General features: G+C 46.0%; 1 pseudogene; it reads left to right on the top strand.

The window, feature by feature from the left end:
- The first annotated feature begins 3827 nt into the window (after nucleotides 1–3827).
- On the top strand, nucleotides 3828–8104 carry LOC141156373 (uncharacterized; annotated as a pseudogene).
- Nucleotides 8105–25784: the final 17680 nt, after the last annotated feature.

The following is a 25784-nucleotide window of genomic DNA, read 5'->3' as shown; positions in this document are numbered from 1 at the left end:
AGGAACAGGAGGAGCACTGGTGGTATGGGGGCCCGACGTCCACAGATGGGGGTTGTGCTCACAGCACAACACCGTGCTGGACGCTTGGCATTTGCCACAGAACACCAGGATTGGCAAAGTCGCCACTGGCGCCCTGTGCTCTTCACAGATGAAAGCAGGTTCACACTGAGCACATGTGACAGACGTGACAGAGTCTGGAGACGCCGTGGAGAGCGATCTGCTGCCTGCAACATCCTTCAGCATGACCGGTTTGGCAGTGGGTCAGTAATGGTGTGGAGTGGCATTTCTTTGGAGGGCCGCACAGCCCTCCTTGTGCTCACCAGAAGTAGCCTGACTGCCATTAGGTACCGAGAAGAGATCCTCAGACCCCTTGTGAGACCATATGCTGGTGCCGTTGGCCCTGGGTTCCTCCTAATGCAGGACAATGCCAGACCTCATGTGGCTGGAGTGTGTCAGCAGTTCCTGCAAGATGAAGGCATTGAAGCTATGGACTGGCCCGCCCGTTCCCCAGACCTGAATCTGATTGAGCACATCTGGGACATCATGTCTCGCTCCATCCACCAACGTCACGTTGCACCAAAGACTGTCCAGGAGTTTGCGGATGCTTTAGTCCAGGTCTGGGAGGAGATCCCACAGGAGACCATCCGCAACCTCATCAGGAGCATGCCCAAGCATTGTAGGGAGGTCATACAGGCACGTGGAGGCCACACACAATACTGAGCCTCGTTTTGACTTGTTTTAAGGACATTACATCAAAGTTGGATCAGCCCGTAGTGTGTTTTTCCACTTTAATTTTGGGGGTGACGCCAAATCCAGGCCTTCATTGGTTAATAAATTTGATTTCCATTGATGATTTTTGTGTGATTTTGTTGTCAGCACATTCAACTTTGTACAGAACAAAGTATTCAATGAGAATATTTCATTTATTCAGATCTAGGATGTGTTATTTGAGTGTTCCCTTTATTTTTTTGAGCAGTATATATATATATATATATATATATATATATATATATATATATATATACAGTACAGACTAAAAGTTTGGACACAGGTTCTCATTTAAAGATATTTCTGTATTTTCATGACTTTGAAAATTGTACATTCACACTGAAGGCATCAAAACTATGAATTAACACATGTGGAATTATATACTTAACAAAAAAGTGTGAAACAATTGAAAATATGTCTTATATTCTAGGTTCTTCAAAGTAGCCACCTTTTGCTTTGATGACTGTTTTGCACACTCTTGGCATTCTCTTGATGAGCTTCAAGAGGTAGTTACCGGAAATGGTTTTCACTTCACAGGTGTGCCCTGTCAGGTTTAATAAGTGGGATTTCTTGCCTTATAAATGGGGTTGGGACCATCAGTTGTGTTGTGCAGAAGTCAGGTGGATACACAGCTGATAGTCCTACTGAATAGACTGTTAGAATTTGTATTATGGCAAGATAAAAGCAGCTAAGTAAAGAAAAATGAGTGGCCATCATTACTTTAAGAAATGAACGTCAGTCAGTCCGAAAAATTGGGCAAACTTTGAATGTGTCCCCAAGTGCAGTTGCACAACCATCAAGCGCTACAAGGAAACTGGCTCACATGAGGACCGCCCCAGGAAAGGAAGACCAAGAGTCACCTCTGCTTCTGAGGATAAGTTTATCCGAGTCACCAGCCTCAGAAATCGCAGGTTAACAGCAGCTCAGGTTAGAGACAAGGTCAATGCCACACAGAGTTCTAGCAGCAGACACATCTCTACAACAACTGTTAAGAGGAGACTTTGTGCAGCAGCCTTCATGGTAAAATAGCTGCTAGGAAACCACTGCTAAGGACAGGCAACAAGCAGAAGAGATTTGTTTGGGCTAAAGAACACAAGGAATGGACATTAGACCAGTGGAAATCTGTGCTTTGGTCTGATGAGTCCAAATTTGAGATTTTTGCTTCCAACCACCGTGTCTTTGTGCAACGCAGAAAAGGTGAACGGATGGACTCTATATGCCTGGTTCCCACCATGAAGCATAGAGGAGGAGGTGTGATGGTTTTGGGGTGCTTTGCTGGTGACACTGTTGGGGATTTATTCAAAATTGAAGGCATACTGAACCAGCATGGCTACCATAGCATCTTGCAGCGGCATGCTATTCCATCCGGTTTGCGTTTAGTTGGACCATCATTTATTTTTCAACAGGACAATGACCCCAAACACACCTCCAGGCTGTGTAAGGGCTATTTGACCAAGAAGGAGGGTGATGCGGTGCTACGCCAGATGACCTGGCCTCCACAGTCACCAGACCTGAACCCAATCAAGATGGTTTGAGGTGAGCTGGACCGCAGAGTGAAGGCAAAAGGGCCAACAAGTGCTAAGCATCTCTGGGAACTCCTTCAAGATTGTTGGAAGACCATTTCCGGTGACTACCTCTTGAAGCTCATCAAGAAAATGCCAAGAGTGTGCAAAGCAGTCATCAAAGCAAAGGGTGGCTACTTTGAAGAACCTAGAATATAAGACATATTTTCAGTTGTTTCACACTTTTTTGTTAAGTATATAATTCCACATGTGTTAATTCATAGTTTTAATGCCTTCAGTGTGAATGTACAATTTTCAAAGTCATGAAAATACAGAAAAATCTTTAAATGAGAAGGTGTGTCCAAACTTTTGGTCTGTACTGTATATAAAATACGTCAGCGGAGCAATCCAGACACTTTTTAGTGAATATATATATAATACGACAGCGGAGCAATCCAGCAACTTTTAAGTCAATATAGATAAAATACGTCAGCGGTGCAATCCAGACACTTTTTTAGTGAATATATATAAAATACATGAGCGGAGCAATCCAGACACTTTTTAGTGAATATATATAAAATACGTCAGCGGAGCAATCAATATATATATAAATACACAATACAATTAAAAAACGGCCAATAAAAGTTTAAACATATATCTTTGTACCGTGTTAGCCAGTAGCCATCATCTTTGCAGTTAGCCATTAAATGGTATCAACTGCTAAGGAATCTGAAATCTAAATATTTTAATTAAAGTTTACAACCTTATTCGTTCTGTAATTCCATAATAATGGCCCCCAAACGCCAGCAAGTTCTTTCTGAGGAGGAAACTCAGGCAAAAAAATCAAAAAAGGCTGAAGCTCAAAAGGTTTGTAGAAGTAGGGTTAAAAAACAGCACCTTAAATTGCAGCGTGAAGACAATACTGTCAGAAGAAGGGCTGCCCATCATAATCTCACCCAAAAAAAGCGTCAACAGATGCACAAAGCTGACGCTGAAAGGCATAGGTCTGCCCATGAGAGTATGACAGAAGGTGAGCTCCAGCAGCATCGCAAAGCCAATGCTGAGAGACACAGAGTAGCCCATACTAACCAACCTGCCCGCTGGGGTAAGAACGTAAGATTTCGCAACACTGCTTTGCTTGCTGAAAACTTCAATGAAGATGACATTGAGGCATGCTATCTTGGCCCAATGAACAACAAATGCTCATTTTGTAATGCCAACCATTTCCAAAATGAAATTACAACAAACTGTTGTCATAATGGAACCATCAAACTGGAAGAAGTGTGAATGCATCCCTATATTACTAATTACATGAACGGATCGGAACCAAACTCCAAGAATTTTATGGAAAACATAAGATCATACAATAGTGCAAACGCTTTTGCATCAATGGGCGCACAAATTGACCAATTAATTGACAGGCGATCAGGTCCTTTCTGTTACAGAATCCATGGGCAAATTTACCATTCAACATCTACGCTGCACCCTAACCAAGGTGAATCACCAGCATACTCTCAGTTATATATTCTGTATTCGGCTGAAGCCTTGAATGAAAGAATGCACAATCCAGCCAACAGTGGAAGCATTCTTAATGTTATGGAAAATCTACAAAGAATTCTCGAAGATATCCATCCTTTCTCCAGAGGATACAAAAATATGTTGCAATTTGAACAAGAAGAAATGCTAAAAGCAAATCTGGAAAACCGAATGCCAATTGAATATAGCATGACTTTCGTGAGAGAAAATGTAAATACTATGCACCCCGACAGAATTAATGCTCCAACTGCCAGAGGGTAAATTGCTGCCATTTTCCACAGCACAGATGGTACACCCTGTAGCGTCGGCGTCCCTGCCCCCTGCTAGGCAGGGACGCCGTTCCCCTCAACTCTCCGCTCCGTGCCCGGCGGCTTCCTCCCGCTCTGCTGGCAGCGCGCGCTGCTTCCCGGCCTCTGTACTTAGGGCGCGCGCGCTCCCCCTCTCTTAAAGGGGCCGCGCTCGCCATCCTAAGGAGTCCCCGGCCAATGGACGGAGGACCTCTCCATATATAAGGCAACTCCTCCAAAATGGAGGTGCCCGAGCAATGTTGTTGCAAAGCCTTTCAACTCTGCTTCAGCCCTCAGGTCCTGTTACCAGTTACCTGCCAGTTACCTGCCAGTCACCTGCCAGATTCCTGCCTGTTTCTTATCTATCTGCGGTCCGACAGTCTGCCTACCAGCCCTGCCAGTCTGTCTATGGATCAGTCTGCCCGCTCACCTGGGAGCGCTCACCTACTACCTGTCTGCTAGCCTACCTGGAGGCTCCGCCGTCACGTGCTGTGACCACCTGCCTGTCCAGAGACTCTTGCCCGCTCACCTGGGAGCGCTCACCTGCTACCTGCCTGTTAGCCTACCTGGAGGCTCCGCCGTCACGTGCTGTGACCACCTGCCTGTCCAGAGACTCTTGCCCGCTCACCTGGGAGCGCTCACCTGCTACCTGCCTGTTAGCCTACCTGGAGGCTCTGCCGTCACGTGCTGTGACCTCCTGCCTGTCCAGAGACTCTTGCCCGCTCACCTGGGAGCGCTTCTCTGCTACCTGCCTGCTAGCCTACCTGGAGCCATCACTTGCTGTGACCACCGGCCAGTCCAGAGACTCTTGCCCACTCACCTGGGAGCGTCCACCTGCTTCCTGCCTGCTAGCCTACCTGGAGGCTCTGCCGTCACTTGCCGTGACCACCCGCCTGTCAAGAGACTGTCCCCGTCACTTGCTGTGACCTCCTGCCCTTGTACCCAGAGACTGTCCCCGTCACTTGCCGTGTCCTCCTGCCCTTCTACCCAGAGACTGTCCCCGTCACCTGCCGTGTCCTCCTGCCCTTCTACCCAGAGACTGTCCCTGTCACTTGCCGTGACTACCTGCCCGCCTTCCCTGGGAGCCACCCGCTTCCTTACAAGGACTGCCCCCTTGTATAGTTGCTCAGAGGTTCCACCTCCCAGTCTCGTTACACACCCCCAGAAAACCGTGACATTACAATTCATCCAAAAAGTGGGATTTTACAAAATATATCTATCCTGAGTAGACTCTGTGACCCAATGTGCTACCCTTTGCTCTTCCCTTATGGGGACTCTGGGTGGACTACAGAACTAAAAAAGACAGTCGGTCGAGGAAATGTGACTCAACTTCAATGGTATTCATACCACTTTGCCATTCGTGATGGTACTTTTAACCATTTCCTTAATGCAGGAAAGCTGACACACCAATTTATAGTTGATGCCTATTGCAAAACCGAGGCAAACCGTTTGAATTGTGTCCACAAAAATCAAAGTACTGTAAGAGCTGAAGAATATGACGTTCTTCACTGATTCGTAGACAATCACCATTTCATGGACATAGATATCCTATCTGGAAAAAAGTCATATTGCCATCAACTTTCCAAGGAAGTCCAAGAAATATGGCACAAAACTACCGAGATGCCATGGCAATGGTCAGGAAATATGGCAAACCAGACCTATTTGTAACAGTAATGTGCAATCCAAAATGGAGGGAAATCAGGGAAAACTTACTTCCCAGTCAGCAACCAGGCGACAGGCCCGATTTAGTAGCACGATTATTTAACATGAAACTATAATTGTTACTTGGAGACTTAACCACATACCACAGATTTGGACATGTTAATGGTATGGTGTATGTACCGTATTTTTCGGACTATAAAAGACATACTTTTTTCCTCCAAAATTTTGGAGGAAAATGGGGGGTGAGTCTTATAGCCCATAGGCGTGGGGAGCAGTGAATATTCATGCTCATTAATAGCGGCACACAGTATATAAGCAGCGCGGCTCCTGCTGCTGCCGGGCGATCGCGTGTGCCCGCTATTAAAGGGCATGAATATTCACCCCCCTCTCCATGCCCTTTAACAGCGGGCACACGCGATCGCCCAGCAGCAGCAGGAGCCGCGCTGCGGCTACGCTGTGTGCCGGCTATTAAGGAGCATGAAGTCACTGCTCCCGATGCACACAGTCCCGGCGTGGGGAGCAGTGACTTCTGGCAGCTGATCTCTCCTTGTGAGCCGCGCATGGCAGTGACGTCATGCGCGGCTCACATGTAGAGATCAGTGCGGGCAGACAGGATGCAGATGGGGATTAGGGGGACCATGCATACTAGGATAAGGATGAGGGGGCCATACATACCAGGGTAAGGATGAGGGGGCCATACATACCAGGGTAAGGATGAGGGGTGCCATGCATACCAGGATAAGGATGAGGAGGCCATGCATACCAGGATAAGGATGAAGGGTACCATGCATAACTGGATAAGGATGAGGGGTGCAATGCATACCAGGATAGGGATGAGGGGTGCCATGCATACCAGGATAGGGATGAGGGGTGCCATGCATACCAGGATAAGGATGAGGGGGCCATGCATACTAGGATAAGGATGAGGGGTGTCATGCATACCAGGATAAGGATGAGGGGTGCCATGCATACCAGGACAGGAATGAGGGGTGCCATGCATACCACGATAGGGATGAGGGGTGCCATGCATACTAGGATAAGGATGAGGGGTGCCATGTACCAGGATAAGGATGCGGCGTGCCATGCATATCAGGATGGAGGGGTGCCATGCATATCAGGATGGGGATGGGAGCTACGTATAATAGGAAGGGGGAGGCATATCTACCAGGATGAGGGATATTATCAGAATTGGGGGACATTACCCCTATTCCAGTGTCAGCAGCAGACCCGCTCCCCCTTTACAGTGCATCGTGACCACATTTTTTGCTTACATTTTTTTTTCTATTTTCCTCCTCTAAAACCTAGGTGCGCCTTATGGTCCGGTGCATCTTATAGTCCGAAAAATACGGTAATTGAGTTCCAAAAAAGAGGGCTCCCTCACGGACACATATTGGTATTTATGGCCCCGGAATACAAAGCCTGGGAGAAAGAAAGAATTGACAACATTTTTGTACAGAACTCCCACACAAAGACACTCATCCGAAGCTTTATGAAACTGTAAAATCTTGCATGATACACAGTCCATGTGGTCCACTTAATCCAAATGCACCATGTGGGAACTGTACCAAAGGCTTTCCCAAGGATTTCTGTTCCGAAACTAATAGCAATGTAAATGGATACCCTAAATACCAACGCCGGGATAATAACAACTTTGTTGAACTTGGTGGAAACAGGGTTGATAATAGATGGATTGTACCTTACAATCCTTATCTTTCGTTAAAATACAAGGCCCACATAAACGTTGAGATTTGCAGTTCTATACAAAGTGTAAAATATTTGTTCAAATACGTTTACAAAGGGAATGATCGTGCAAATATCCAGTTTGTTACTGCTGCCACAGAACAAGAAGCCACGGTGGAATGGGATGAAGTAAAAAATTACTTCGAAACTCGATATGTAAGTGCACCTGAAGCATGCTGGAGACTCAGGGAATATAAAATGCACCATCAAACTGATCATGTGGAAAGATTAAATGTCCACCTTGAGGACAAGCATACAATATGCTTTATACCAGGTAAAGAAGCTGAAGCTGTGCAGGAGAAAAACACCAAGTCTAAACGTCTTGCTTGGATTAAACTGAATCGAAAAGATCCTAATGCCCAACAATATTTATATATTGAAATCTCTGAACATTACACATTGGATGAAAAAAATGTTAAATGGAAACCACGTAGCAAAGGTCATACAACCACAATTGGCAGAATGTTTAACTTTAGTCCATTAGAGAAAAATACTTTCTCCGAATTCTCCTTCTCAATGTTAAAGGTGCAACCTCTTTTGAGGATCTCAGAACAACTGAAGGAAACCTTTTTGCTACTTTCCAAGAAGCATGTATTGCAAGAGGGTTAACTGATGATGACTCTGAATGGGATACTTGCCTAACAGAAGCTGCCACTTATCAAATGCCAATACAACTTAGACAATTGTTTGCATTTATTTGCATCATGTGTGAGCCGTCTAATGCTGCAGGATTGTTTCAAAGGCACAATAAAAATCTCATACCAGACGTTTCCCTCATGTAGAAAAGGCCCTCTATATGACATTACATGAAATTGAGTCTGTGTTACGGACACATGGAAAGTCATTACAAGATTTTGTCCTACAACTTCCTGTCGACAAGTACGATGATCTAATCAATTCTGGCAAATATTACGACCCTGTTGCGGAAAAGGCTTTGTTTGAGGAGAAATTCCAAATGTTAAACCCAGGACAACAAAAGGCTTTCGAAAAAATGAGAGAAGCTTTTGAGAATCCCAACTTGGAAAAACGCCTATTTTTTACTGACCGACCGGGTGGAAGTGGTAAAACATTCCTATATAATACAATCATGCATTACGTTCGGAGCAAAAATGAATTAGTCTTGTCATGTACATTTACAGGCATTGCTGCTACTTTGCTGGAAGGAGGCCGAACTTCCCATAATCTGTTCAAACTGCCTATACCAGTTAATGAAACGTCAACGTGCAATATTTGTCATGGCAGCAATACTGCCAATGAGTTGAAAAACACCAAACTCATAATCTGGGACAAAGCTTCTATGGCTCCAGCTCATGCTGTAAATTCACTGACACCTTCTACAAAGAACTCATGGCTGAAGATCCAAAAGTTCCCTGCAAAAAAAACGTTCGGAGGTGCGGTGTTTGTTTTTGGTGGAGATTTTCGGCAAATCCTTCCTGTTGTACCACATGGCAGCAGAACCGAAATAATTTCAGCATGCATGAAGAACAGCAATTGTTGGAGGAATATTGAAGTCCTCAAATTGGACCAAAACATGCGTACCAATGAGGACAATGTCCCCGAAGAACATCAAGGTTTTTCCCAATGGCTTTTAAACCTTGGAGATGGAAAACTTCAAGAACCAGGAATAGAGGAAGGTATCTTTGAAATTCCTTCTGTCTGCATTGAAAATGGATGTATTGTTGATGCTGTCTTTCCTCAAGTCATGCAACCAGAAGATGGAAGCATTGCAAACCGTGCAATCCTAACTCCAAAAAACCAACATTCACATGGACTAAATGAAAATGTTCTTAGACAAATTCAGTCTGAATTGAAATGCTACACCAGTATTGATCCCATTCAGCAAGATACTGCAAATGCTGAGGAAGCATCAAACTATCCAATGGAGTTCTTAAACAGCTTAACGTCTGGTGGTATGCCTCCTCATAGATTAAATTTGAAAGTTGGAGCAGTAGTCATGCTATTAAAGAAGTTGTACACTACTTTATATTACCCCCCAGTGATAGCGCCACTCACAGGCATTATCTGCAACATAAGGTATTTACAAAAAGTCTTAGGGGCCCCGGGGGGATACATTGGGGGGGGGGGGGGTAATATAAAGTAGTGTACAACCCCTTTAAGAAACCTTAACTCAAGAAGAGGTCTTTGCAATGGCACCAGAATGGTTGTGAAGCAAATGATGTCAAAAGTCATTGACTGTGAAATCTTCACCTTATCATTTAAAGGTACAAGGGTATTCATTTCCAGAGTTATTCTGGCACCAAATGATCCTGATTTTCCTTTTACTTTAAAACGAAAACAGTTTCCCTTAACACTTGCTTATGCTATGACCATCAACAAAAGTTAAGGGCAAACACTGGATTCAGTTGGCATATATTTGCCATCTCCAGCCTTCAGCCATGGCCACCTTTATGTGGCTTTTTCGAGGACAAAATCCTTCCAGCAAGTCAAAGTCAAAGTTTTCGCTACTGATCAACAAGGCAACTTAAAGAAAGACCACAGAATTTACACCAAATTGTTGTTTACAGAGAAGTTTTTGCACAATAATTCTTTTTTTCAGCTAATACTTTAATAAAATGTAAAATGTTATATATAACAGTGAATGTGTCTTTCTGTTCGAAGCTGGAATGGGTGGTGCCTGGGCAGAGTGGTGCCTGAGTCAGAGCGTGTGCATACTGCACTACGATGTCGTTTTACTGAAGACACTGTGTGTGCAAATTCCCAGACACAGTGTTTTCAAGAAAATGGCGTCAGATATTGTGAGATGAGCACACGTTGACTCAGGCGCTATTTTATGGGAGCAGCACATGACAGGATGGGGGCACAGGATGGAAGCAGCACATATCAGGATGGGGGCGCAGGATGGCAGCAGCACATACCAGGATGGGGGCGCAGGATGGGAGCAGCACATTACAGAATGGGGGCGCAGGATGGGAGCAGCACATGACAGAATGGGGGTGCAGGATGGGAGCACCACATGACAGGATGGGGGCGCAGTATGGGAGCAGCACATTACAGAATAGGGGACAGGATGGAAGCAGCACATTACAGAATGGGGGCGCAGGATGGGAGCAGCACATGACAGAATGGGGGCGCAGGATGGCAGCAGCACATGACAGAATGGGGGCGCAGGTTGGCAGCAGCACATGACAGAATGGGGGGCAGGATGGGAGCAGCACATTACAGAATGGGGGGCAGGATGGGAGCAGCACATTACAGAATGGGGGCGCAGGATGGGAGCACCACATGACAGGATGGGGCGCAGGATGGGAGCATCACATGACAGGATGGGGGTGCAGGATGGGAGCATCACATGACTGGATGGGGGTGCAGGATGGGAGCACCACATGACAGGATTGGGGCGCAGGATGGGAGCACCACATGACAGGATGGGGGCGCAGGATGGGAGCACCACATGACAGGATGGGGGCGCAGGATGGGAGCACCATATGATAGGATGGGGGTGCAGGATGGGGTCAGCACATACCAGAATGAAGGTGCATGATGGGAGCAGCACATTACAGGATGGGGAGGCATAATGGGAGCACCACATGACAGGATGGGGGCGCAGGATGGGAGCACCACATGACAGGATGGGGGTGCAGGATGGGGTCAGCACATACCAGAATGAAGGTGCATGATGGGAGCAGCACATTACAGGATGGGGACGCATAATGGGAGCAGCACATGACAGGATGGGGGCGCAGGATGAGTCCACCACATGACAGGATGGGGGCGCAGGATGGGAGCACCACATGACAGGATGGGGGCACAGGATGAAAGCACCATATGATAGGATGGGGGCGCAGGATGGGAGCAGCACATGACAGGATGGGGGCGCAGGATGGGAGCACCACATGACAGGATTGGGGCGCAGGATGAGAGCACCACATGACAGGATGAGGGCGCAGGATGGAAGCACCACATGACAAGATGGGGGTGCAGGATGGGAGCACCACATGACAGGATGGGGTCAGCACATACCAGAATGGAGGTGCAGGATGGGAGCAGCACATTACAGGATGGGGGCGCAGGATGGGAGCAGCACATTGTTATGAACTGCTACAAGCACTAAGGAAAGATAGGAAAACTGTCCCTACAATAGGACTTAGCTGATTCCCTACGATGCAGCGGGGGACCTGTTCCTTGTGAACAGACCCGCCTAAGTCCTCGGCTAGTCTGAACGCAGACCTATAGATATAAGGGAGGGGTCCCTACAAGAAGTAAGGACTGGGATATAGATGGACACCTCCTAGCAGAAATTGTAGCAGAGCAAAGACAAACAAACAAAAAGTACTAGTGGTCCCAGGACCAAGCAAACTACAGAGTTAGGTACAAGGCACCTGGCTAGCTTAAGAGTAAAAGAAACACTGAAGTCCAGCAAGGCCAGAAGGGCGGAGCTGGATTATATAGGCAGAAAGTCATGTGACCAACAAAATAGAAAAAAAACTAACAGGAGGGTTCTAACAGTACCCCCTCTTCTATGAGGATCCTCCGGATCCTCCAGGCCCAGGTCTATCAGGAAACCTCCTGTGAAATGCTCCGACAAGTCTAGAAGCAGAGACATCAACAGCAACCACAGAAATAGGAGATGACAAAAGTTTGGATTCTAATTTAAATTTTTCCAAAAATCCCTTATCAATCACATTGAGTGTAGAACCACAATCCACAAATACCCGAAATTCAATCAACTCCTCCTGAAATGAGGTGCTCCCAGAAAGAAATACTCCCTTTGAGTTTAAACAAGCTATACGGGCGTAACTGACCTTTTTTTTTCTTTGTTCAAACGAAGCACACAGTTCTTAATAAAGTGGTCAGATTTACCGCAATAAAAACATAATCCCTTAGCAAACCTGCGGTCTTTTTCCTGAGAATGGGGTGACGTCGCCCCAATCTCCATCGGTTCTCCACCTTCCGAGCAGACCCTCTGAAAACTAGGAGCTGCCATAGCAGTAGATTTCTCTTCGTTAATCCTAGCACGCAGTCTCCTGTCCACACGTATAGCTAATTGCATTACCTCCTGCAAGGTTCCAGGTGTTGGGAAGGCAATCAGCAGATCCTTAACCCTTTCACCTAGACCAGCAAGAAACAGACATTTTAATGCCGAGTCATTCCATTCCACTTCGGCCGACCATCTTCTGAAGAATGTACAATAATTTTACACATCACCTGATCCCTGCTTAAAACGTCTTAATTCAGTTTCAGCAGATGAGACTCGATCAGGATCATCATACAACAACCCCATAGCAGAAAAAAAATCTTCCACTGATCTAAAACATGGATAATTAGGTTGGAGAGAAAAGGCCCATCCCTGTGATTCTTTTGCCAAAAGTGACAATATAAACCAAATGCGCTTAAACGAAAATATAATAAACAAGCGTTTTTAAAGGAACAAAAAATCTTGCTGTTTACCATAAAAAAAATCTGGCAGTCCTACCTTCGGTTCCACAAAATGCACTCCAGGACAGCTACTCACGTGTTGCTGGAGCTCGGCCACCTCCAAAGACAGTCCCTGTAGGCATTGAGCCAACTCCTGAACCGACACCATGCTGATATCTGGATTTCTTTCCTTAGAGTGTTTTATTTTTGTTTTGGGCTGGACTTACTGTTATGAACTGCTACGAGCACTAAGGAAAGATAGGAAAACTGTCCCTACAATAGGACTAAGCTGATTCCCTACGATGCAGCGGGGGACCTGTTCCTTGTGAACAGACTCGCCTAAGTCCTCGGCTAGTCTGAACGCAGACCTATAGATATAAGGGAGGGGTCCCTATAAGACCTAAGGACTGGGATATAGATGGACACCTCCTAGCAGAAATTGTAGCAGTGCAAAGACAAACAAACAAAAAGTACTAGTGGTCCCAGGACCAAGCAAACTACAGAGTTAGGTACAAGGCACCAGGCTAGCTTAAGAGTAAAAGAAACACTGAAGTCCAGCAAGGCCAGAAGGGCGGAGCTGGATTATATAGGCAGAAAGTCATGTGACCAACAAAATAGAAAAAAAACTAACAGGAGGGTTCTAACACTCATTATAGAATGGGGGGCAGGATGGGAGCAACACATGACAGGACGGGGGCGCAGGATGTGAGCATCACATTACAGGATGGGGGCGCAGGATCGGAGCACCACATGACAGGATGGGGGCGCAGGATCGGAGCACCACATGACAGGATGGGGTCAGCACATAGCAGAATGGAGGTGCAGGATGGGAGCAGCACATTACAGGATGGGGGCACAGGATGGGAGCGGCACATTACAGAATGGGGGGCAGGATGGGAGCACCACATGACAGGACGGGGGCGCAGGATGGGAGCATCACATGACAGGATGGGGGCGCAGGATGGGAGCACCACATGACAGGATGGGGGCGCAGGATGGGAGCACCACATGACAGGATGAGGGCGCAGGATGGGAGCACCACATGACAGGATGGGGGCGCAGGATGGGAGCACCACATGACAGGATAGGGGCGCAGGATGGGAGCAGCACATGACAGGATGGGGGCGCAGGATGGGAGCACCACATGACAGGATGGGGTCAGCACATACCAGAATGGAGGTGCCGGATGGGAGCAGCACTTTACAGGATGGGGGCACAGGATGGGAGTAGCACATTATAGAATGGGGGGCAGGATGGGAGCACCACATGACAGGACGGGGGCGCAGGATGGGAGCATCACATTACAGGATGGGGGCGAAGGATCGGAGCACCACATGACAGGATGGGGGCGCAGGATCGGAGCACCACATGACAGGATGGGGTCAGCACATACCAGAATGGAGGTGCAGGATGGGAGCAGCACATTACAGGATGGGGGCGCAGGATGGGAGCAGCACATTACAGAATGGGGGGCAGGATGGGAGCATCACATGACAGGACGGGATGCGCAGGATGGGAGCATCACATGACAGGATGGGGGCGCAGGATGGGAGCACCACATGACAGGATGGGGGCGCAGGATGGGAGCACCACATTACAGAATGGGGGGCAGGATGGGAGCAGCACATTACAGAATGGGGGGCAGGATGGGAGCACCACATGACAGGACGGGGGCGCAGGATGAGAGCGTCACATGACAGGATGGGGGCGCAGGATGGGAGCAGCACATTACAGGATGGGGGCGCAGGATCGGAGCACCACATGACAGGATGGGGTCAGCACATACCAGAATGGAGGTGCAGGATGGGAGCTGCACATTACAGGATGGGGGCGCAGGATGGAAGCAGCACATTACAGAATGGGGGGCAGGATGGGAGCACCACATGAAAGGACGGGGGCGCATGATGGGAGCATCACATGACAGGATGGGGGTGCAGGATGGGAGCACCACATGATAGGATGGGAGCGCAGGATGGGAGCACCACATTACAGAATGGGGGGCAGGATGGGAGCAGCACATTACAGAATGGGGGCACAGGATGGGAGCACCACATGACAGGATGGGGGCGCAGGATGGGAGCACCACATGACAGGATGGGGGCCAGGATGGGAGCACCACATTACAGAATGGGGGGCGCAGGATGGGAGCAGCACATTACAGAATGGGGGCACAGGATGGGAGCACCACATGACAGGATGGGGGCGCAGGATGGGAGCAGCACATTACAGGATGGGGGCGCAGGATGGGAGCACCACATGACAGGATGGGGTCAGCACATACTAGAATGAAGGTGCAGGATGGGAGCAGCACATTACAGGATGGGGGTGCAGGATCGGAGCACCACATGACAGAATGGGGTCAGCACATACCAGGATGGGAGCAGCACATGACAGGATGGGGGCGCAGGATGGGAGCAGCACAAGACAGAATGGGGGCGCAGGATGGGAGCAGCACATGACAGGATGGGGGCGCAGGATGGGAGCACCACATGACAGGATGGAGGCGCAGGATGGGAGGACCACATCACAGGATGGGGGCGAAGAGTGGGAACAGCACATACCAGGATGGGGGCGCTGGATGGGAGCAGCACATTACAGAATGGGGGCACAGGATGGGAGCAACACATGACAGAATGAGGGCGCAAGATGGGAGCAGCACATGACAGAATGGGGGCGCAGGATGGCAGCAGCACATGACAGAATGGGGGCACAGGATGGCAGCAGCACATGACAGAATGGAGCGCAGAATGGCAGCAACACATGACAGAATGGGGGGCAGGATGGGAGTAGCACACTACAGAATGGGGGTGCAGGATTGCAGCAGCACATGACAGGATGGGGGCGCAGGATGGCAGCAGCACATGACTGGATGGGGGCGCAGGATGGCAGCAGCACATGACAGGATGGGGGCGCAGAATTGGAGCAGCACATACCAGGATGGGGTCAGTACATACCAGAGTGGGGGCGCAGGATGGGAGCACCACATGACAGGAGGCAAAAACAATGCTTTTTCATCATACCACTGAACAAAAAGTTGAATAAAACGTGATCAAAAAGATGAATGTAAATAAAAATGGTATCGCTGAAAACATCATCTTGTCTCGCAAAAAACAAGCCATTATACAGCTCCATCAGTGCAAAAATAAAAACGTAATAACTCTCTGAATAAAGCGATGCAAAAAAAATTATTTTTTCTATGAAATAGTTTTTATTGTGTAAAAGCGCCAAAACATAGAAAAATGACATAAATGTGGTTTTGCTGTAATCATACTGACCTGAAAAATAAAGCTGCCTTATCAATTTTACCACACGTGGAATGACAAAAAAAACAAGAAAACAATTCCTGAATTGCTGGTTTTTGTTCATTTTGTCTCCCAAAAATCGGAATAGAAAGCGATCAAAAAATGTCACGTGCCTGAAAGTGGTACCAATAAAAACGTCAACTCGTCCCGCAAAAAACAAGCCCTCACATAGACTCTGAAAAAATTATAGCTCTCAAAATATGGTGATGCAAAAACTAGTTTTTGCAACAAAAAAGCATCTTTTAGTGTGTGACAGCAGCTAAACATAGAAAAAACTATATAAATCTGGTATCGCTGTAATCGCACCGACCCGAATAATAAAGTCGCCTAATCACTTATAAGGCACAAGGTATGGCGTAAAGCATAAATAAAACCAATTCTTCACCTGCTGTTGATTTGTTCATTCTGCCTCTCAAAGATCGCAGTGAGGATCGGCTCACATTTATACTGCGCTCTGTGCTGAGCACTTACACTGGGGTTTCCATGTAAATCTCTGAAATATGTGAAAATATGTGATTCAGACGAAACCCCAGGTGGAAGATTCCATATAATGAGGCAGATGGGGACACTGGACACCGTCTGGCCTATGATCTGGCAGCGTCCGTCTCATAAAAGTGCCTTCGGCCACCGCTTTGTGCACCTCTGAAAAGAAGGACACTGCTGAACAGAGGCCAGATGGAGTCCAGAGTAATTCTGTTGCCTCATTATAGTGAATGGATTCCTCGGGGGTTTCATCTGAATCATGTAATTCGGAAATTTAGATGGAAACCCCAATATAAGTGCTCAGCATCGAGAGACTGATAAACGTGATACCAAATATTATGTAAAATGTTACCAATAAAAGCTTCAACTTAATCCACAAAAAAGCAACTCCCCACACAGGTCAGTCATCTGTTAATGGAAATATAGGGGGTTTCCACGTTACTAGTAGTACAAAGGCTCTGGAGAAGCACTATGACTCCTCGCTCCCCAAAAGAAATCCAGCAAATTCTGCACTCCCAAATCCCAATACCCCCCTCCCTTTTGAGCTCCACAGTGTGCATAAACCACATTTAGCTTCCACATGTTAGCGATTAGCCCACCTAATTTACGGGTGCATGGCTACAGAAGCACAACCTGGGCAAAATGTACTGGGCACTACAACGTACTCGGCAATACAATGTACGGGCACTACAATAGCAGATTTGCAATTTTCACTGAGCAACATCCACTGCTACTTGTTTCTGTAAAATACCCATGAAATCAAAATCATCACTACACCTGTAGATAAATTCCCAAATGGGTATAATTTCCAAAATGAGGTTACTTGTGAGGAAATTCTACTCTTCTAGCATTTAAAGCCTCTGTATATGGAGTCTGCTAAATATTCTAGGAAAACCTGCGCTCCAGAAGGCAAATAGCTCTCCATCCCTCCCAAGTCTCGCTGTGTAGCTAAGCAGTACTACACAGCCACATATAAAGTATTTCCACGTTCAGAAGAAATTGTGTGACAAATTTTGGTGCCATTTTTACCCATTTCCCCTTGTGAAAATGTAAAATATGGGGCTAAAACAACATTTTTGTGGTAAAAATTTAATTATTTTTCCTTCACTGCCCAATGGTATAAAATTCTGGTAAATGCTATGGCAATACAGCAATTCCAGGTAAATGTCCAAAATACAATTGTCTCAGTCCACAAGATCCCCTTCCCAGGACGGTAGTTCCACTGCCTTTGTTCCAGTATAGTATGTAGTCACAGTCCCTGATCCTCCAGACGACAGGTAAACAGATGGAAGCACAGGTATCCAGTAGCAACAATCCTCTAAGAAAGTTTAAATCCAAATGACAGATCCCATAACGGTAGCATGTTTGTCTAGTCCAGTCAGAAACTGATCTCCAACACTCCATATGCTTTGCTTCCATCCATCCTTCCAGTTCCTCAGTTTTGATCCTATTCCTTCGATGTCATTCCACACAACTCCTTGACTAAACATATGGCTTCTCTTTTCTCCTTCACTGGGATCAGCCCCCTGAATCAGAAGTGATCACACCCTCCCCCTTAAACATTTGCTGTTAGCTTTAACCCCTTAAGCCCCGGAGCATTTTTCGTTTTTGCATTTTCGTTTTTGCTCCCCTTGTTCCCAGAGCCATAGCGTTTTTATTTTTTGGTCAATATGGCCATGTGAGGGCTTATTTTTTGCGGGACGAGTTGTACTTTTCAACGACATTACTAGTTTTATCATATCCTGTACGGGAAAACGGGAAAAAAATTCCAAGTGCGGTAAAATTGCAAAAAAAGTGCAATACCACAGTTGTTTTTTATTTTTTTTTTTTACCATGTTCACTGAATGCTAAAACTGACCTGCCCTTCTTATTCTACAGGTCATTACGAGTTCATAGACACCAAACATGTATAGGTTCTTTTATATTTAAGTGGTGAAAAAAAATTCCAAAATTTGGTAAAAAAAAAATTAAAAAAATAGCGCCATTTTCTAAGACCTGTAGCGTCTCCATTTTTCGTGATCTGGGGCTGGTTGATGGCTTATTTTTTGCATGCCAGGCTGACGTTTTTATTGATAACATTTGGGGTAGATCCGATGTTTTGATCGCCAGTTATTGCATTTTATTGCAATTTTTCGGCGACCAAAAAACGTAATTCTGGCGTTTAGAATTTTTTTCTCGCTACGCCGTTTACCGATCGGAATAATTCTTTTTTTATATTGATAGATCGGGCGATTCTGAACGCGGCGATACCAAATATGTGTATGTGGGTTTTTTTTTAATATATTTTATTTTGAATGGGGCGAAAGGTGGGTGATTTAAACTTTTATATTTTTTTATTTTTTTTTATATTTTTAAAAACTTTTTTTTTTTACTTTTTGCATGCTTCTATAGTCTCCATAGGAGACTAAAAGCAGCAACTATCCGATCGCCTCTGCTACATACAGGGGACGAGCAGGTCCCCTGCATGCAGCAGAAATGGTCCTGTGCTATGAGCGCCGACCACTAGGTGGCGCTCATAGCGACAAGATCATGACAACCACAGGCGTCTGCTGCAGACCCTGGGTTGTCATGCACGCCCATCGGCGACCCGCGATCACGTGACGGGGTCGCCGGTGGGCGGGGCTTATGACGCGCTACCCGGAAGCGCGCGTTAAATGCTGCTGTCGGAGATTGACAGCAGCATTTAACTGGTTAACAGCGGCGGGTGGATCGCGATTCCACCCGCGGCTGTTGCGGGCACATGTCAGCTGTAAGAATCAGCTGACATGTGCTCCGTTCAGTGAGGGCTCAGCGCAGCAGCCCTCACTGAATGGGGGGTACGCAAATATGCGTACTAATACGTCCCCGGTAAGTAATAAAGAGTGAAGGATATTTCAGAAGCCCATGACTGGTGACTGCATGTGAGGTTCCCTGTAGTGATGGCTCCACTGTGTTTACTGTTCCCATTCACACAATGGGACTAGTGGCTGTTAGAACAATGGTTTAAGGCCCATGAGATATTAACCCCTTTCTGACCCAGGGAGTATTAGTACGTATCTGTGCCATGGGCCTTATGGGCCTGATACGTATTAATACTCCCTGGCGATTTCGCCCGCACACAAGTGCTGCGGGCGAGATCTCCGCCGGGTGTCAGCTGATTGCCACAGCTGACACCCTGTGCTATGCGCAGGGAGCGGTCCCACACCGCTCCCGGCACATTAACCCCTGAAATGCTGCGATCGAAATCGATCGCAGCATTCCGGTGGCAAGAGGAGGTAAGCGCGATACTTACCTTCTCTGCCGGTGTCCAGCAGCGTCTGAATCCGGTCCCGGATGTTGCCATGGTGACCCGTTGTCATCATGACAACATCCGGGTCACCAGGAGGCAGGAAGTTGCTTTGGTCATGCGCAGTGCACGACCAAAGTAACTTCTCCCTGTGCAGCGCTGACAGGCTGCATGGCATAGGGAGCTGCTGCTCTCTATGCCATGCAGGCGATCAGGCTGCAAAAAGTGAAAGTCCCATAGTGGGACAATGTGAACAAATAATAAAAATGTCAGAAAGTGAAAAAAAAAAAAAAAATATATATATATATATATATATATATATATATATATTGTACCCATAAAAAAATAATCTTATGAAAAAAAAAACAAAAAAACAATAAAAGTACACATATTTGGTATCGCCGCGTCCGGAACAACCTGACCTATAAAACTGTCCCACTAATTAACCCCTTTAGTGAACACGGTAAAAAAAAAAACGAAACATAAAACGATGTTTTATCATCATACCGCCAAACAAAAAATGGAATAAAACGATCAAAAAGACGAATGTAAATAAAAATGAAAACGTCATCTTGTCCCGCAAAAAACAAGCCGCAATACAGCTCCAACAACAGAAAAATAAAAAAGTTATAGCTCTCAGAATAAAGCGATGCAAAAACAATTCTTTTTTCTCTAAAATAGTTTTTATTGTGTAAAAGCGCCAAAATATAAAAAAAAAAAAAATGCGGTACCGCTGTAAACGTACTGACCCGAAGAATAAAACTACCTTATTAATTTTACCACACGCAGAACGGCATAAAAAAAAAAAAGAAAAACAATTCCTGAATTGTTGGCTTTTGTTTATTCTGCCTCCCAAAAATCGGAATAGAAAGCGATCAAAAAATGTAATTTGCCCGAAAATGATACCGATAAAAATGTCAACTTGTCCCGCAAAAAAACAAGCCATCACATGACTCTGTTGGCCGAAATATGGAAAAATTATAGCTCTCAAAATATGGCGATGCAAAAACTAGTCTTTGCAAAAAAATGCATCTTTTAGTGTGTGACAGCTGTCAATCATAAAAACCCGATATGAATGTGGCATCGCTGTAATCGCACCGACCCGAAGAATAACGTCGTCTAATCACTTATACCACACGAGGAACGGCTTAAAAAATAAACTTTAGGGTTAGGGTTGTGCTAGGGTTAGGGCTGCGCTAGGGTTGTGCTAGGGTTTGGGTTAGCGTTGGGCTAGGGTTAGGGTTGGGCTAGGGTTGGGGTTAGGGTTGGGGTTAGGGTTGGGCTAGGGTTGGGGTTATGGTTGGGCTAGGGTTAGGGTTGGGCTAGTGTTAGGGTTGTGCTAGGGTTAGGGTTGGGCTAAGGTTAGGGTTAGGCTAGGGTTAGGGTTGGGCTAAGGTTCGGGTTGGGGTTGGGATTTTTTCAGAAGTAAAGAAAAAAAAAATGACGACGATATGGCGACTTGTGAGCGCAAGTACTCGCTACTTGAGTTTGCATCGGGTGCTTGGGTATGCACCGAGTATGGCGGGTGCTCGAGTGACATGCTCGAGTCTCCTCCCCAAATGTTTTGCAGCTGTTATACAGCCAAAAAAAACTTGCAGGGATTGCCTGCCATGCATGAGCGATCCCCGCATGTTGTTTTTTGGGTGTCTAATAAAAAAAACATGCGGGGCCGGGACTCGAGCATCTCACTTGAGCACCCGTGATACTTGGTGCATACCTTAGTACCTGATGCAAACTCAAATAGCGAGCACTTGCACTCAAGACTAATGACAACTTATTCAATATGATGACCTAATGTTATCAAATTCTGTGTCGTACCTCTGGGTTCAAAATGTTCACTATACCCCTTGATAAAATCCTGGAGGGGTGTAGCTTCCAAAATGGAGTCACTGGGGGGAGGGTGGGGTGGTTTCCACTATTTAGGCACATCAGGGACTCCCCAAATAGTCAAATGGCGCTCCTTCCCTTCCAAACCCTGCCGTGCGCCCAAACAGTGTTTTTTCCTCACATATGGGATATCTGCGTGCTCAGGGGAAATTGCACAATAAATTTTGGGGTCAATTTTTTCCTGTTACCCCTGCAAAAATAAAAAAATTTGGGACTAAAGTAACATTTTTGTGAAAAAAGTTAAATGTTCATTTTTTTCTTCCCCATTCCAAAAATTCCTGTGAAGCACCTGAAGGGTTAATAAACTTCTTGAATGTGGTTTTGAGCACCTTGAGGGGTGCAGTTTTTAGAATGGTGTCACTTTTGGGTATTTCTGTCATAAAGGCCCCTCAAAGTCACGTCAAATGTGATGTGGTCTCTAAAAAAATGGTTTTGTAAATTTTGTTGTTAAAATGAGAAATCGCTGGTCAACTTTTAACCCTTGTAGCTCCCTACTAAGAAAAAAATGTTGTTCCAAAATTGTGCTGATGTAAAGTAGACATGTGGGAAATGTTATTTATTAACTATTTTGTGTGACATATAGTACAGACCAAAAGTTTGGACACACCTTCTCATTTAAAGATTTTTCTGTATTTTCATGACTATGAAAATTGTACATTCACACTGAAGGCATCAAAACTATGAATTAACACATGTGGAATTATATAGTTAACAAAAAAGTGTGAAACAACTGAAAATATGTCTTATATTCTAGGTTCTTCAAAGTAGCCACCTGGTTTAATAAGTGGGATTTCTTGCCTTATAAATGGGGTTGGGATGATCAGTTGTGTTGTGTAGAAGTCAGGTGGATACACAGCTGATAGTCCTACTGAATAGACTGTTAGAATCTGTATTATGGCAAGAAAAAAGCAGCTAAGTAAAGAAAAACGAGTGGCCATCATTACTTTAAGAAATGAAGGTCAGTCAGTGTGAAAAATTGGGAAAACTTTGAAAGTGTCCCCAAGTGCAGTTGCAAAAACCATCATGCGCTACAAAGAAACTGGCTCACATGAGGCCTGCCCCAGAAAAGGAAGACCAAGAGTCACCTCTGCTTCTGTAGATAAGTTTATCCAAGTCACCAGCCTCAGAAATCGCAGGTTAACAGCAGCTCAGATTAGAGACCAGGTCAATGCCACACAGAGTTCTAGCAGCAGACACATCTCTACAACAACTGTTAAGAGGAGACTTTGTGCAGCAGGCCTTCATGGTAAAATAGCTGCTAGGAAACAACTGCTAAGGACAGGCAACAAGCAGAAGAGTCTTGTTTGGGCTAAAGAACACAAGAATGGACATTAGACTAGTGGAAATCTGTGCTTTGGTCTGATGAGTCCAAATTTGAGATCTTTGGTTCCAACCACCGTGTCTTTGTGCGACGCAGAAAAGGTTAACGGATGGACTCTACATGCCTGGTTCCCACTGTGAAGCATGGAGGAGGAGGTGTGATGGTGTGGGGGTGCTTTGCTGGTGACGCTGTTGGGGATTTATTCAAAATTGAAGGCATACTGAACCAGCATGGCTACCACAGCATCTTGCAGCGGCATGCTATTCCATCCGGTTTGCGTTTAGTTGGACCATTATTTATTTTTCAACAGGACAATGACCCCAAACACACCTCCAGGCTGTGTAAGGGCTATTTGACCAAGAAGGAGAGTGATGGGGTGCTACGCCAGATGACCTGGCTTCCACAGTCACCAGACCTGAACCCAATCGAGATGGTTTGGGGTGAGCTGGACCGCAGAGTGAAGGCAAAAGGGCCAACAAGTGCTAAGCATCTCTGGGAACTCCTTCAAGATTGTTGGAAGACCATTTCCGGTGACTACCTCTTGAAGCTCATCAAGAGAATGCCAAGAGTGTGCAAAGCAGTCATCAAAGCAAAAGGTGGCTACTTTGAAGAACCTAGAATATAAGACATATTTTCAGTTATTTCACATTTTTTTGTTAAGTAAAAATCTGTAAATGAGAAGGTGTGTCCAAACTTAGTCTGTACTGTATCTCTTTGATTTAAGGGCATAAAAATTAAAATTTTGAAAATTGCAAAATTTTCAAAATTTTCGCCAAATTTCCGATTTTTTCACAAATAAACACAATTGATATCGAAGAAATTTTACCAATATCATGAAGTACAATATGTCACGAAAAAACATTCTCAGAATCAGGGGGATCCGTTGAAGCGTTCCAGAGTAATTACCTCATAAAGTGACAGTGGTCAGAATTGTAAAAATTGGCCTGGTCATTAACGTGCAAACCACCCTCGGGGGTAAAAGGGTTGAGGAGATGAACAGAATTTACATTTAACTTTGGCAATCTCTTGTCAGGCCTTATGTATACATAAGTTCCAGCCAGCATGTCTCCTCTGCCTACTGTCACTGAATGGAAACATTGATTCTTGAAGCTGAACAATTTACAAATGAAATTAGTTCACATAAACGGACGAGCAAGCAGAACATTATTAAGACATAGCAATAATATCGACCGAACCGATGCTCCGTGCTGCAAAAGTCTCATAGTCTTTAGCAAGTGGGCAGCTCCTCACAAGTAAAATCTACACTAAATTATGGCGCTCCTTTCCTTCTGAATTTTGCACTGTGCCTCAAAAGTAGTTCCCGATTACATGTAGGGTAATGGCATACTCTGGAGAAATTGCACAACAAACTGAGAGGTCCATTTTTTCCTACTAGCCCTTATAAAAATTAAAAAATTTGAGTATAAATTTTTGAGAGGCAAAAGTGGTGTCAACATTCTTACTGCACCCCTAGATGAATTTAATGAGAGGTATAGTTTGTAAAATGACATCACTTATGCTGGGTTTCTGCTGTTCTGGGACCACTGGGGCTCTGCCATTGTGACATGGCACCCTCAAACCATTCCTGCAAAATTTGATCTCCAATATGGAGTGGTAAGTGACTCGACCCCTGGGTCGTGGGGCACTCAGAGCCGGGCAACAGGGCAATATTGGGAGTAATAGTGGCAACCCGGTCCGTGGCTCAGGGTGGTCAGACCAAACGTTGTGGCAGTCTATTTGTAAGGTTTTAAATGTCCGACTACGCCACCCGTGGAATGCGGTCAGGGTTAACCACCGCTGCAGTGCAGACCGCTGGGGCAGATGTAGGTGTGCAGCACTAAGTAGTATAACTCCCAACGGGAGGAGTGTGGCCCCAGGGCAGTATATAGATGGATGATGGAGGGGATGATTCCGACCACAATAGCCAGGAGACGGAGGCCTCTTAAACAGTTCAGGGTCTTTATTAGAACAGGTGAGACGACCCAAAAACAGTCCCGGCTAGGAGGGGGCCTGGATGTCTGAGAACAAGTGGGAAGCTGGCCCTGGTCAGGGTGAGGGTGAAGGCCTACCGTATTCTCTGCGCTCTTTCTGGCTATTTCCCTCCTGGTGGTGTAATAGCCCACGTTCCTGAGCTCGGTGCGTCTTCTCGCCCGTATGGCTTGCAACTTGGGTTCCTTTCTATTCTTGGCCTGGTGCAGCTTTGCTGGTCCCTTCTGCTGTGGCGGAACCTCCGGGCTTCTTAGGCCAAGGGACATACAATCCCCTGCGGACTGGTTATTTGCTGTAGGACTTGGAATCCTAACAGCCTCGGACACCAAAGTCCGGTAGTTCAGTTTCTCTCTCAACCAGGACAGGCTCCCCTCGCCTTCCGTCCCTGGCTCGTGGCTCCTCTACTGCCACTCGTCCTCCTCAGCCTCAGCTGAACTGGCTTTCCCTTCTCTGGGACACCTCTCACTCCAGAGACAGGTCGTCCAGAACTCTCTAACCCTGCCCCCAGTTCCAGCTTTTATAGGGGAAGCCTGCTCCCCCTACTGGCCTGGGACAGGAGGTGCTGCATGCTAATGGACCCTGACCAGAGAACCTCCCCCTTGCTCTCAGACACAGCTTTATTATACATTTGTGGCATCCAGGCCAGGGTGACACATAAGCACCTGG

This window comes from Phyllobates terribilis, unplaced genomic scaffold (genome assembly GCF_046119375.1).
Source record: "Phyllobates terribilis strain yellow unplaced genomic scaffold, ASM4611937v1 Scaffold_1__5_contigs__length_1240528914, whole genome shotgun sequence".
In the NCBI taxonomy this organism is placed as follows: Eukaryota; Metazoa; Chordata; class Amphibia; order Anura; family Dendrobatidae; genus Phyllobates; species Phyllobates terribilis.
Note: the sequence above shows the minus strand (reverse complement) of the source record. Positions and strands in the feature narration are given on the sequence as shown.